Source organism: Haliotis rubra, unplaced genomic scaffold, assembly GCF_003918875.1.
Source record: "Haliotis rubra isolate DU_JTF1 unplaced genomic scaffold, ASM391887v1 Scf190, whole genome shotgun sequence".
NCBI classification, from domain to species: Eukaryota; Metazoa; Mollusca; class Gastropoda; order Lepetellida; family Haliotidae; genus Haliotis; species Haliotis rubra.
This window is the reverse complement of record NW_025765892.1, coordinates 365,024-379,687: the sequence shown is the minus strand read 5'-3', so window position 1 is coordinate 379,687 and position 14,664 is coordinate 365,024. Positions and strand designations below refer to the sequence as shown.

Below are 14,664 nucleotides of genomic sequence, written 5' to 3'. Positions count from 1 at the left end.
CTTTTTGTTAAAGGCTTGTGGATTTCACAAGGCATTGAAATGTGACGTGCATTCATGATTTTATTGTGACAAAGAATCGGCAATAAGGTTTTCAGTGGTTTTACGACTTTGGGCATGGCATAGAATACATTTAAAGGTTTGTGTTTGTTGACCTGGGCTGCTTAGGTTTATAATTCTTATAAACTGTTTGCTGTCTGCTTGCCAGTGACAAGGTAATGTCAAAATGTCAGATGTTATATACTTCTCTGACAAATGGTTCTGCTCTGGATTTTATCAGAATGCATTTCAAAGAATGTATTTTCATGTTTTGTGAAGGTTTTGATCACATCTTTTGAGAACACATTGACATAAATTTCATTTTTAGATATGAATGATCGATGTTTGAATCAGGAACAGATAGTGGATTTTAGGAATTGGATGACATCTTCACAAGTTGATGCATGTGTTATAGGGACTAATTCAGGACAGCCATCGTCCAAATATCTAAAAAGTGAAAAACTATGTAGTCAAGACATGGGAGATGGCCTGACAAGTCAGTGTACAATGCGGAAGTGATAAGGATTACATAGAATACAGATAAGCGTCATATAAATAATTACAATAAAGTCTCACATGTCTTGAGTACATAGTTTTTGACTTTTTAAATATTTGGACGATGGCTGTCCTGGAGTCATCCCACAGATGACATCCTTACCTTGTCAGTGTAGCAGAGCGTGGAGTCATCCCACAGATGACATCCTTACCTTGTCAGTGTAGCAGGGTGTGGAGTCATCCCACAGATGACATCCTTACCTTGTCAGTGTAGCAGGGTGTGGAGTCATCCCACAGATGACGTCCTTACCATGACAGCGTGCTTAAGATCTTAAACTCTCTGTTCATATTTTGAACAGGAGGTCCATAGTTTAAATTAAATGCCTTCAAGAAATTTGGAACTTTTAAGGCCTCTATGACTGCAAAATCCCAAAATTTATAGGATACCTCTATATATGTCCCAGGCTCCATCTATCAGTTTCTATCAGTTTTGTAATATTTTTCAGTTTGTGTTTAATTTTAAATGCCATTTTCAACATGTCTGCTCTAGTAATTGCATGTAATTATATGTTTTGCATCATTTATCACAGAGATGATAATTCACCATCAGCTGAAGATATTTGATACCTTGTCTAAATGCCACAGACCTAATAGTACTTAGGGGACAACAAATTCCCACTTGTGTATCTCTCAATTTCATTAAAACCCTATCATTTCAAGTATTGTGTTTAAACTGAGCTTTCAGCTTTTAAATGAAATTTGAGACAAACTTAAATGCTTTTAGCACGGAGGCATACCATGGTGTAAAAGATGTCTCACATTTGTGAGCCAGATCGTCCCTGTCAGCTGTGGTATAACATTAGTTGTGTGGCAAGCATTATCAACAAACTGACCTCAATAAAACTAGATGGTCACTCTGAGGAAACATTGACCTAAGCTCGGGTTTCAGAGGGACCTGACCATCACTATTGAACATCCAGTAATTCTCTCTGGGATTCATCATTCTTCCCTTCGATAGCCTTGCTGTGACAAAGAAGTAATTAGGAGACTACAATATCCAATAAAGACACATGCATACTGTTTGCTGTACAACTGTTCATAGGAAGAACTAGTTACTGAATATATTTTGGGGGGCAAATTTACATTTTCGATTTGCATATGCCACATCCTTTTGACGATAGGCCCAACTAAATGTTGCCAGTCGTTTTCAATGGCTTTTCAGTGTTAATACACGAAGGCCACAAAAGAAGTTCACACATGACTGCATATTTGGAAATTGAGTAATCCTAACTAGGTTCACGGGCAATGTTGCATTGTTCAAATTTTAATTATGAAATACAATATTTTGCCGTGTGTATGTCATTGATGTTAATCACTTCATGCAGATCTGTTTAAACGCTTGAATTTCTTTTTGTTGGCGTGGAATTGTGGGTAATTTCCTGTGGTGAATGTGCCGGGGATGCAGGAAGCGTTTGCTGGATTTTGAGGTGAAATTCAATGAAACCCAAAGGAAAAAATATTCCATCATATTTCAAGGAATTTGAATGAATGTTTGAACAAAGGGTTTATGAGTCAAGGAATGAATAGTAATTGCATGATTGTGACTTCAAAGATGGAGTCTTGAAAAACTGAAAATATATCGTTCATTGAACTTGACAGTTATATTTTAATGACTTTATTTTGTGGCATTTGTTTTTCCATTATTTTCCGGCATGTCAAAGTTGTAGAAACTTTGAATCGAAGAGCGTTATGCTGTAATTTCAGTCCAGTGCGCTTCATAAAATATGTGTAGAGAATGCAACAAGCGATCTGATTGGCTGATAACCACCATCCCAATATACACCTGGCTCATGTTTATGAATTAAACTGGTTCTTCTTCCTCGCAACATATATGATGCTGATTTTTATTGTTTTGCAGGAAGAGATGCAAAAGGCGGATTACTGACTCGGGATATACAAAAACTGGGCTTGAAGGTAAGAATATACTCTTATGTTTTTGTTGCAACTATGCTTGCTTTGTTATCTGCTGAGAGTCATGCTTTTTAAAATATTTCACCAAGGTCTACATTGGCATTGTGTTCTACTGAGGGAGTAAATTGGCTTTGTATTCTATTGAGGGAGTACATTGGCTTTCTATTCTACTGAATGACTACACTGGCTTTGAATTCTACTGATGGTGAATGTTAGCTTTGTGTTCCATGAGCGACTACGTTAGCTTTATAGTTTACTGTGGGACAAGTTTAGTTTTATATTAGCTTTGTGTTCCATGTTCTACTAAATGACTATATATAGCTTTGTGTTCCCTGAGCGACTATGTTAGCTTATAGTTTACTGTAGGACAAGTTTAGTTTTGCGTTCTACTAAATGACTATATTAGCTTTGTGTTCCTCTGAGGGACGATGTTACCTAAATATTTTACTGAAGGACTATCTGTCCCGGCGCTGGACAACAATAGCTTTACAATCCATTAAGGTACCATATTAGCTTTGTATTTTCCTGATACACTAGTTAGGTCTTAAACTGCTGAATTGCAATGCTTGTATTAGATATATAAAAATGACCGCTGGAAGCAGCAACCACAGAAATTAACAATTGAATTTGGAGAATCAAACAAGAAGCTGAAACCTTGACGGCAAGTTTTCTGTCTGTACTCTGTGTAGAGCTGGTTTGAGTGGTCTGTCTGTACTCTGTGTAGAGCTGGTTTGAGTGGTCTGTCTGTACTCTGTGTAGAGCTAGTTTGAGTGGTCTGTCTGTACTCTGTGTAGAGCTAGTTTGAGTGGTCTGTCTGTACTCTGTGTAGAGCTAGTTTGAGTGGTCTGTCTGTACTCTGTGTAGAGCTGGTTTGAGAGGTCTGTCTGTACTCTGTGTAGAGCTGGTTTGAGTGGTCTGTCTGTACTCTGTGTAGAGCTGGTTTGAGTGGTCTGTCTGTACTCTGTGTAGAGCTGGTTTGAGTGGTCTGTCTGTACTCTGTGTAGAGCTAGTTTGAGTGGTCTGTCTGTACTCTGTGTAGAGCTAGTTTGAGTGGTCTGTCTGTACTCTGTGTAGAGCTAGTTTGAGTGGTCTGTCTGTACTCTGTGTAAAGCTAGTTTGAGTGGTCTGTCTGTACTCTGTGTAGAGCTGGTTTGAGTGGTCTGTCTGTACTCTGTGTAAAGCTAGTTTGAGTGGTCTGTCTGTACTCTGTGTAGAGCTAGTTTGAGTGGTCTGTCTGTACTCTGTGTAGAGCTAGTTTGAGTGGTCTGTCTGTACTCTGTGTAGAGCTAGTTTGAGTGGTCTGTCTGTACTCTGTGTAGAGCTAGTTTGAGAGGTCTGTCTGTACTCTGTGTAGAGCTAGTTTGAGAGGTCTGTCTGTACTCTGTGTAGAGCTGGTTTGAGTGTACTGTCTGTACTCTGTGTAGAGCTGGTTTGAGTGTACTGTTTGCGTGATGGTTTACAGCAGGTTAGCTTGGTCTAATACTGTTAGAATGAGTTGTAGGAAGATGCTATTTAGTCATGGGCTCTTGATCATGGCGGCAAGATAGTATTTTATGGCAGCCACTAACAGAAGATCATGGGCAGATGTTCTAAATGTGCTGCAAGGAACAGCCGTCCTGACCGTGAGTGTAAATGGTCATTCAGCCCATGTGTTGACCTTGGAGATTAGAAAGATCAATGTCCGAGATGAGTAGATTTGATACAGGCTGTATGACCTTGAGTAACAAGATGCAAAAATGTACCCTGCTCATTTGGCATAGTGGCACAGGTGTTCACTCTTTGGGTTTGTTTCCTAACATTGGTTCACCCAACCCCGAACTCCACCACCCTTCAGCACCATGGCTAGAAAACTGACCTACATCGAGCCATTGGTAGTGATCTGACACAAAGACACGCTGTACAGACTGATGACTGCTCATCACCTGCTTGTATTCCCCATGTTGGACATAAATTTCGATCACTTCCTGATAATTACTTAGGGTGTGATAACCATGTCATTTTAACAGCTCCCAGTTCATCTGATATGAATCTCTATTATTGATGTAGCACTTTTTCGGTGATTTGAAATCATTTAATGCCTAGTTTTGTCTTTTTATGAAAATTTTAACAAAATACACATCATAAATTCCTTAGTGGACGATTTTCTGGCCTGTTAAGCAAACAGTGTTCTTTACGCTAGTGATTGTGTATCAAGTGTTAAGGGTGCCATAAACAGACACACACGGGTAGTTAAGCATGCAGTCTGAAGCAATAAAATACTTACGTTCTTTCGTGCACTGAGCTGAGACACGACATGTCTCCTTTGAAGTTTAATCTGCATCCGAGGTGTTGTAATTAGTAGTCATCAGGGAAATATGTTTCCAAATCTTCAGTACAGATTTAGTCTGGAGGGAGATAGCATTTGATTGTCTTGCCTCAAATAGGAACTTCTGTTTTTTGTAAAACATTCAACATTGATGGTTGTGGCTTTTAAAAGGTTTGATTAGAAGTACACATCTCATCAGTGTTGTTGGAGTGTATTTTTGTTTGTCAGTTAAAGAAATGTAATGAATTTTCAGTGAGTTAATTATGCATCGTCATCATGTGTTTAGAAACTATTGTCTGTCTTCCCTGTGATTGGTCAATATCATGTTTGAAAGCATGAATCTATATATTGTCAGTTTTGTGGAAACCAGTATCTTGTGTAGAACATTTTTGCATGTTATTCACAATTATTCATACTAAACTACATACTTTTCATAGTTATTTACTGAGAAAATAAATCCATCCAGTTGTAAGGAAAACATTACGAAAACAACTTTCATGATTTTCATACTTTTCTGCATTGGGTACTGAACATGAGTGGCCAGTACAGAGGCACCTACTGATCTTGATGCTCTGATGTTGAACTCTACAGATATGATTAGTTACATGATTGGATGTGATCGTTAGTCTTCAGGCAATCAGTATTAACCAACCTATATCCTAGCCGTAATTTCTAGAGTAGAGATCATTAGTTGTTAGGAAAGCTGTACTAGAAAATCTATAACATGGTGGTTAGTTGGAAAAAGAGAATGATTATATGCTTCTGAAACTAATATTTTTCAACAAGAGTATTATATTGAGAGGAAAACTATATAAATTCAGGAAGCATGTTGTGTACTGGTTTACTGAGTTGGGCGTAATTAGTGAAATATCTGCTGCAGCATCTATCGATAAAAGAGATGAGTGTAGGCATGTGATCCTTGTATTGATATTGTGTCAAATACAGAATTTATCGTGGTTGTCAGCAGATGACAGATTTCTCCAGAGATCTTGCATTGAGGACTGCCAATCAAACTTTAATGGATCCTTTAAAAGAGTAGACTTTGATTGAAGAAGCGTTTTTCTGAAAATCGGAATCTGTCAACTGATTTTGTAATCCATCTGAAAACAGCACTTATTTTTTTCTGCACAAATGTATACAGCGATTCAGTTGCTGCCCTAGGGAGCAATGTGTATCAAAACATTGCGGCATTCCATAAAACAAGATGGATGTTTCTTAGATTTAAAACAGAAATAGCACTTTCCTTACAACTGATCTTAATAGTGTGTCTGTCAGCTGACATTTGAGTTAGACATGCATCTGTTTTGCAACTGAATTATAAAAGGTGGAGATTAGTTGTCACGTGAGTAGCACCATTGATTCCGATCGTCTAGATTCCAGGGTTTTGTGACGGACCTGCGACAGAGCGGTACTGCTTATTGATCTCCTCGTTTGAAGAGTGCTCAGGCTGTCGAGTGGAGACTTGGGTTACAAATAAACGGTAAAGAATCTCAAGATTACCTGTCACAAATTCTGCGACATTTTACGGCTAAGACCCAGGATGTTTTTTCCCAAGTAATCACCCGTCACTCAGAGACGTCAAATTTGAATTGCATTAGCCTCGTACCCACTCGTTCATATATGTCTGCGAATACTTGTCTACAGACTGGAGATTGAAAAAAAATTGGGATTCACAGAAATAATATTGAACTTTGTATAATGATGCTCACATGAGACGGATAACGTTCCCATTGCCTGGGGTTGTGGAATAGAATAACAAGTAAGTAATTTGGCTCATGTAAGATGCCATTGATTTAAGATGAGCATCGATTAAATACGCTTTGAAGCATGAAAACACATTGATAATGACTATGAAACGTCATGGCGACATACAAGAGATGTTTGAAATTGTAAATCTTCATCTTATTTGCCCTGCTGCTCTTTTGTAGCTGTACGAACTCGGAAAGATCAACACTTTTGAAATTGCAGCAGAGTGTGACTTAATCTAAGACAACATGTGGGCAGGTTGCAGCTTGCATGGGAAACTTATCCCCGGGAATGTTATCTTGTGGGCCGCAACTATCCATCACGGTTAACACACACCGAGATATCAGATGAAAATTCAGAATTAATTGTGTATATGAGTCTACCACTAATTGAAAATGAGTTGATAGGAAATTAGGAGGGACTGATCCAAACAAGCAGTTGTCCCAGGAGTAGTATTTTTTAACCACCGTCTGGAATGGGTGTGAATATTTTGGAGTTTTATGGTGGTGGGGGCAATAACAAGATTCTGACATGAGTAATAGAGGGTGTAGAATGTTCAACTGTGTTTTGGCGGAGGAAAGTTTCTGTGATGGGTTGGGTTGGTTGATAAGTAATGAAGGAGGAAAAACCTGAAAATTAGAGGAATAAGGAGTGGAAAAGGTGATAGTTTGGAACAAAACTGTTGTCTTCACTTCATCAAGTATGACAGGCAGAGAATTACCTTCCTTGAGTTCCTCCTTCTCCATTTTTCTTGTCTATAAAGTCTGTGCCGACTTTCCTCTCCTTGACTTTATAGACAAGAAAAATGGTGAAAGAGGAATTTTTGGCGCTTTAATTTATAGTTAATGTTGCAGGGAATAATATTAGGCTTAGTTTATGTGTCAATCTTTAAAAGAATCCTGGTGCTTGGAGCCTCTGCAGTTGATGATTGGATTTTCATTAGCTTTCATCAGATGCAGGGTAAACTGTAAATTTGTCTTCGTTAAAAGTCAGGTGGGTGCGATATCACCACGTAACCAGACCAAATGGTCATGGATTTAGGCCAGATGTTCCGATTTATGGTTCCATGCAGGTATTTTCTTTGACGCCATGTACCAAGAACGGAACCTTTCCCTCCATGCCTGCACTTCTCTCCTCCGTCCCTCCTGTTAGCCTCGACTTCCCTCCCCTCCTTATTCCTCCCCCAGCCCCTCAAGCATGTGAAGGTGTTTAAGTGGAATTGTCCAAAGTGCAATTTCGTGTCAATAATAGTTATGTTAAAGAGTGAGCATTTTTACAAATATTCCAGCAATGTCATTGCATGTTCAACCAACAATGGGCTTGTCACATTATTCATGTTTTGATTCATTTGTGGGTCTTGAATTTCTCAATTTTGCTTTTTAAGCAAGTGATTTTTTTAAGTATGTCTTTTGTTCACATGGGTTTGGATATGTTAGACAAACATTGAGGCTAAATAAAAGGTGTCTTATTTGAAAATATTTAATTTAAAAGAAATTAAAAATTTAATTTTATTCTCAGGGATGTGGGAGACGGACTAATATTCTCTAGGATTACATGGTTAGGTGACTGTTAACCGTCTAGCACCTCACAGGCAGTTTGGGTTGTATTCTCCCCAGGGAGTTGATCCCCTGACCAAAATATAGTCTCCAGTTTATAGCTGTGGAAGAAGGCATTTTATTATGTCTGTTTTTAAGTACCATCAAGTTTGGTTTATTTAAGTAAATGATTTTTTTATGTTATTTGTGAATTCAGCCATTTAAGATGCATTCAAATCTTGGGTGCTTTAAGTCATTATTCTTTATCTCCCTTTTTCAGTTTTTTTATGATTCCATTCCAGAGCATTACATGGTATTTGTGTTCCCAGTGTCCCAATGACTACAACACCTTGGTGATTGTTCCTGAAACACTTGACTTAACCCACCCTAGCCCATGCAGCGTTATCTGTGGAGGACAAACAACGTTATGTTGTACGTGGTCATAAACAAAGTTAAATCCCCATGATTGCATCTACCGAGGTGATCAGTGTGTATTAGAAAAATGTCTTGTTTTATCATCCCAGCGCCCCAGGCCCTGGACTAATCCAGAACGAGTATCTTGAAGGAAATAAATATCAAAATCCTATTTCACATCGCGCTGGTTATTGACAGATACAGAAAATTGCTCACGGTTCTCGTAACTCAATAACAGAAGATGAAGACGTTTTTTCCAAAGAGACATAAGTGAGGCTTAAGTGTGTCCATCTTGAGATATATGCTGCCTCTGTGCGAGATGCTTCATCACCAATGCTAGTATAGAAATACAGATATCTTTTGCTGCAAAAAAGTTGTATTTTCCAAGCAAAATCTTATCTGTTTATAAACATGCAAGTCAGCATGCAAATTTCACATTCATCTTCATATATCCTCCTTAAAATGCATTATTTCTCAATCCCTACATCAATCTTCCTTATCGTCTAGATATTTCTCCAAACCGTGTTATACATGCAGCTTGTCGTGTCATTAAGCTAACATTATGAGTTGAATAAATTGATGTATGTGGCAAATATTAGCTGCATTCCTCTTTTTGTCAGCTCAACATGCATTTTCAATCCTTCTCTTTGCAATTCCCAGAAATCGCCAAGCCAATATCTCCATTTGGTGGTTAAGAAATTGCACTCAGTGCAGTCGAATCATAAGGGGAGGTGTTTTTATGGCTCAATCTATTATAAAGCTTGCTCAATATGTATTTCAAGCAGAAAAACACCGTCTTTGAAGTCAAAATGTGGAAATATGTTCCATTGCTTCTAAAAATTCACTAAAAGGCGATGAAACATAGTGATTCAAGTCGATTAATACTCCTACTTTGTTTCCTCATCCCAGCTAATCTCATGACGAGGGTATTTGGTGTTGAAGGTATATAAAAATTGATCTCGAATTTTTATCATGGTCCGCAGACCTTGCTAACCTCTTGAGGCGAGGAGGATAAACAAGATGCTATTAAACACTCACGGAACCAAGGACATAAAAAGCCTTTCTGTTATCGTAAAATTTGAATAGAATTTTCACGATGAAGCTTTTTTATTTGTTCACACAATAGCACTAGGAGAGGCTATGTGTTTTGGTGGAAATGACCAGAAGTTTCATAAAATGTAGATCGAAAAGCTGATAACTGAACTTGATGTCGATTTTTTCACTTTCAAAATTCTGACTTCCTATCGTTTAGTTTGGGGGGAGTTAAGATGACAATATGTGGCACACTGATTTTACTGTTGGAAGTTGAAGAATGGGAGATAGTCTCTCTGATAGACTGTAATCTCTGGGTGGATTAAGACACAACTTTTGCAGGAAGTTAAAAAATGTCTGTGATAACAGTTCAGAAAAGTATTTTGAAAGATGATGTGAATTGCTAAAACATCTTCACTCAGGAAAAATGGCATGGATAGATGATAAGAGGTGGGATTGAGATGGAGCATGTTTGTTTGAAGTTATATGGTTTCTGTTTTGACAAGACTAATTAAATGATAGATAAGGACAGAATGTGAGAAATGGTGATGGTTTGGTTTGATCTGGAGACCCCTGGTCACCATTGTGTATATTATGGGTTTACCTTGACTGGGGATTTCCTTGCTGACTGAACTGGAGAAAAAGCTCTGTTTCAATTCTAAAGACATTGGATTGGGTTCAAGTTCAGGTGTGAAGGCATGGGTGTAGGTGTGGGATATGTATGAGGTTTGTTTTTTTAAATTTTGTTTTGTTTTGTTTTTGTTTTGTTTTTTTGTTTTTGTTGTTTTTTGGGAGGGGGGAGGGGAGGGAAGGGATGAGGATGTACAGTTCTCCATCTGACAGAATCAACCTTTCACGATTGCTGCTCTCAATAAACAAGCACACCAACTAAATATGGATTGTTTTAAAGAATACTGAATTGAACAGCATCTGCATCACATGTAAACCCGGTTATATGGAGGACAGATCTTCCAGGTCCAAACCATCCTTGTATGTTGTACAGAAATAGGTGTGGCTTCATCTCAAACTCCTGTCATGTATTGTTTCCATAACATTTGCAATGGTTTTTGTATATTTGTTTCTGAAAATGTCAACAGTTTCTCAAGGAAATTTTAAAGATGTAGAGATGCTTTTAAAAAGTCCTTGTATGTAAAAAATACTTCATCCTGAAGAATTAGGAAAGTGTTTCAGAATAGATAATGGCATATACTGGGAGGTCTTTCAGATCAGACAGTCATTTTATGAAGTGTTTACAGATAAGGTGGTTAACTATTTTGGTTCAACTATCCTCTAAGCAGTCTGTTAGACGAGGAAGTGCGGTTAGATCTATACTAATGACAGTGATTGAATGTTACCCAGCAATGTCGGCACACACCTAATCACTGATTGAATACTCCCAGCGCGTACCGTGTCCCTAACAACTACTGTCTGTGGAATAATGACCATAGAACCTGAGATGAATGTGGGTTATTTGTTGCAGCTGGAGAAATGCTGTCATCTGGTGGCATTTTGATGATATCTGCTGATATCAACGTGAAATATGCATGTCTTTCCCTTTGAAATACACGTAAATCCCTGGTATCTACAATTCATGGACATATTGCTGATGCAGAGTCCTATCATGGAGGGGGAGACTTGTAGATATGAGGTATCTTACCACTTCTTGACAGATATTGCTGATGGGACTTTGTGAAGAAATGTTTTTGTCTGTTTGTATTAAACAGAAAATGCTATGAATATATATTGGGTTTTTCCGGAACATAGACGTTGGTTCTGTAATGGCTTGTGTCAGGTCTTAGTTGAGATTTGGCATGATATTGGCAACACTTCACTGTGGGAAATGTTTGCAAAGGCTTGAGGAGACTTGTGAGGGTTTATTTTTTGTATGGTAAGAGGCAATCCTTCAGTGACTATTTAGTTGTGTGTTCTCTTGTTGGTTTATGGCCGTCTACTTGGTTCTCCTCCATGGATACTTACCGCGGCCTGTTTGCTGGCCTGGACCAACGTATGGCAGCTGTTTTACACTATAAGTGATGTTTGTCTGAAGAGGCTTGTAGTCGTTACCATATACCCGCTGTCTATATATTCAGGTAGTACTGGTGATGGCATACTTCTTCTGACACTTGGAAACCTTTGATATAGTTCTCTGGGTGGCACTTTGTTGTACTTTGTTGTAGTTGGTTGTAGTTGGTTGTGCTTATGTGTATTTGAGTGGAGTGTACTAATTGACATAGCTATCCAAATTATTTTGTTGTTATTTTCGGAATTTTTACAAAATGAATATGAGATTGTACCTCTTGAGTCTATGCATCTGGTTCGTATGTGGGTTCTGCAGGGTGGGGAAGATTACATATGTAGTTATGATGTCACTTTGAATTGCTGCAAAAAGGGCATCGTGGTACTGAAGACGACAACAGTTTTTACCAGAATACCAGGACTGTTAATGCCATGCAAAAGAACTTGTTTGAAAAAAAGAGCAACCAAACTCTGTCTTTTGTTGGGTCAATTTCAACCAAACCAAAATACTAGAGACATAACATTTGTTTGGCCTTAATTTTGGTCCTATTGAGAAGATGCTCTAATGCAACCCAACAGTCGTGTGGTGATTGGCCTTCTTGAGTGGAGCCTTTCCTTACTAGATCTCTGGAAGCAGCCACTTACAGAATCAAGATTGCTGATTAATATACAACGTAAACTGCATTGCTGCACTCCCTACAGGAAAAGTATCAGGGAATACCACCGCCATTACTTCTGATAATCATTGTCGATTACAGCCGGTCCCTAAATATTGGCGATATGGGTCAATGAGGTTGCCTTGAGTCATGGCCGCTGCTGTTATAGAAGATCCGGAGCCTGTGGTGATGAGGGACGATGTGTAAGTATTGCGAATTAACATACGTCATCCGGGAATTAGCAGCAACAGCAACAAGACATCATCAACTGCATTCAAAGTCAATGGCACCAATGGGAGTGGCCTTAGTCTTGATGAACATATATTCATACCGTTCACTTGCACACATGTTCAACATCCCAAACTGCAAAATTGAACAGGAAAATTTCGGATTAAAACAAGCCGAGAAAAAGACACATCAGCTCAAGGTTGGTAATATCAATTATTTTCTCAGATTTGGGTGTCAGTTCTAAGTGCATTAGCCCCGACCATATAATCATCATAATAGCCAAACACTCAGCAATGATTAGTCCCATGATGCAACTGTCTCGAAAGAGATTATTCAAACTTTTTCGCGTCCTAATTTTCAACATGCCCTGTCTGTTATCGAACATCTTGCAAACCCACTGCGCATTCACTTTGATGTTTCCCAGCTTAATTTTCATCACGTAATGACATTGTTTACATTCAAAACATTGCTTGTCCATTAGACCAGTGACTGAAAATATCACAAGCAATTTCTGTTGAGTATCTTTTCCGGGAACGCGTGATAAGTCAGATCGGGGCCATCCAGGTGTCTCTCGGAATTAAGGAAATTTGTCGATTTTGAAAGCTTTGATATGCAGGGAAAAATTAGATTTTTTTTCTGTACTTTGAATGAAAACATGCTCCCTATTTTAGGGAAAGAATCTGGCTTTTCATTAGGGTTCAATTTCATTCTGTCATTTTAACGCAATTAATTGAAGGCAAAGAGCAGATAAGGTTCTCTTTTGTGTCAGCTCAGATGCTGCACAGATTACCTGATTCTGTATTTAAGTCATTGAATGAAAAAATGGAAGTAACAAATTCCAAAGGACGATGGTAATGATGATCATGATGTTGGTGGTGATGATGGTGATGATGATGATGATGATGATAGTGGTGGTGGTAATACTGATATTGAAAGTGATGATGATGATGATGGTGGTGGTGATGATGATGATGATGATGATAGTGGTGGTGGTAATACTGATATCGAAGGTGATGGTGATGATGATGATGATGATGATGACAGTGGTGGTGGTAATACTGATATTGAAAGTGATGATGATGATGATGATGGTGGTGGTGATGATGATGATGATAGTGGTGGTGGTAATACTCATATCGAAGGTGATGGTGATGATGATGATGACAGTGGTGGTGGTAATACTGATATTGAAAGTGATGATGATGATGATGATGATGATAGTGGTGGTGGTAATACTGATATCGAAGGTGATGGTGGTGATGATGATGACAGTGGTGGTGGTAATACTGATATTGAAAGTGATGATGATGATGATGATGGTGATGATGGTGGTGGTGATGATGATGACAGTGGTGGTGGTAATACTGATATTGAAGGTGATGGTGATGATGGTGATGATGATGATGACAGTGGTGGTGGTAATACTGATATTGAAAGTGATGATGATGATGATGATGATGGTGATGATGGTGGTGGTGATGATGATGACAGTGGTGGTGGTAATACTGATATTGAAGGTGATGATGATGATGATGATGATGGTGATGATGATGATGACAGTGGTGGTGGTAATACTGATATTGAAAGTGATGATGATGATGATGATGGTGATGATGGTGGTGGTGATGGTGGTGGTGATGATGATGATGACAGTGGTGGTGGTAATACTGATATTGAAGGTGATGGTGACGATGATGATGGTGATGATGATGATGATGATAGTGGTGGTGGTAATACTGATATTGAAGGTGATGGTGATGATGATGATGGTGGTGGTGGTGATTATGATGATGATGATGATGATGATGATGGTGACGAAGTTGATGACAGTGATGACAAGGATGATGAAGTTTTGAAATTTCATATTTCCTGAAAAGTTTCCTATTTTCGCATTTTTCAAGGTGTCCCTGATAACAATGTTGATAATATTGAATGCCAGCGTGGCGATCAGCAAACTGATTGTTAATGTTTGTAAAGGCCATATACAGACAGATTGTTAATGACTGTCAGAGCACATAAATGGAATATTGCATGTTCAAGAAAATTCTTCAATAAATAGATAATACTTTTCTAAGCCTCATGTGGCGATCCGTTTAGCAAATTCAATCTAGGAACAGGTATTTGTGCCATGAATCGTAAAATTTGAATGTCATGGAACTGAATGCCAAAGTGTGATATTTTCCGTTTATTAATATTTGTACTTACGTTGACGTAATAGCGATGTCAATAA

At 38.4% G+C, this 14,664-nt stretch overlaps 1 protein-coding gene across 1 annotated transcript in view; it reads left to right on the top strand.

Annotated features, from left to right (window-relative positions):
• The window catches only part of LOC124274405 (roundabout homolog 2-like), a 310,106-nt gene that overhangs the window by 47,912 nt on the left and 247,530 nt on the right, over nucleotides 1–14,664 (top strand). The window contains 1 exon segment of the mRNA XM_046709782.1: nucleotides 2,450–2,505. The gene's annotated coding sequence lies outside the window, so the exon portion shown is untranslated.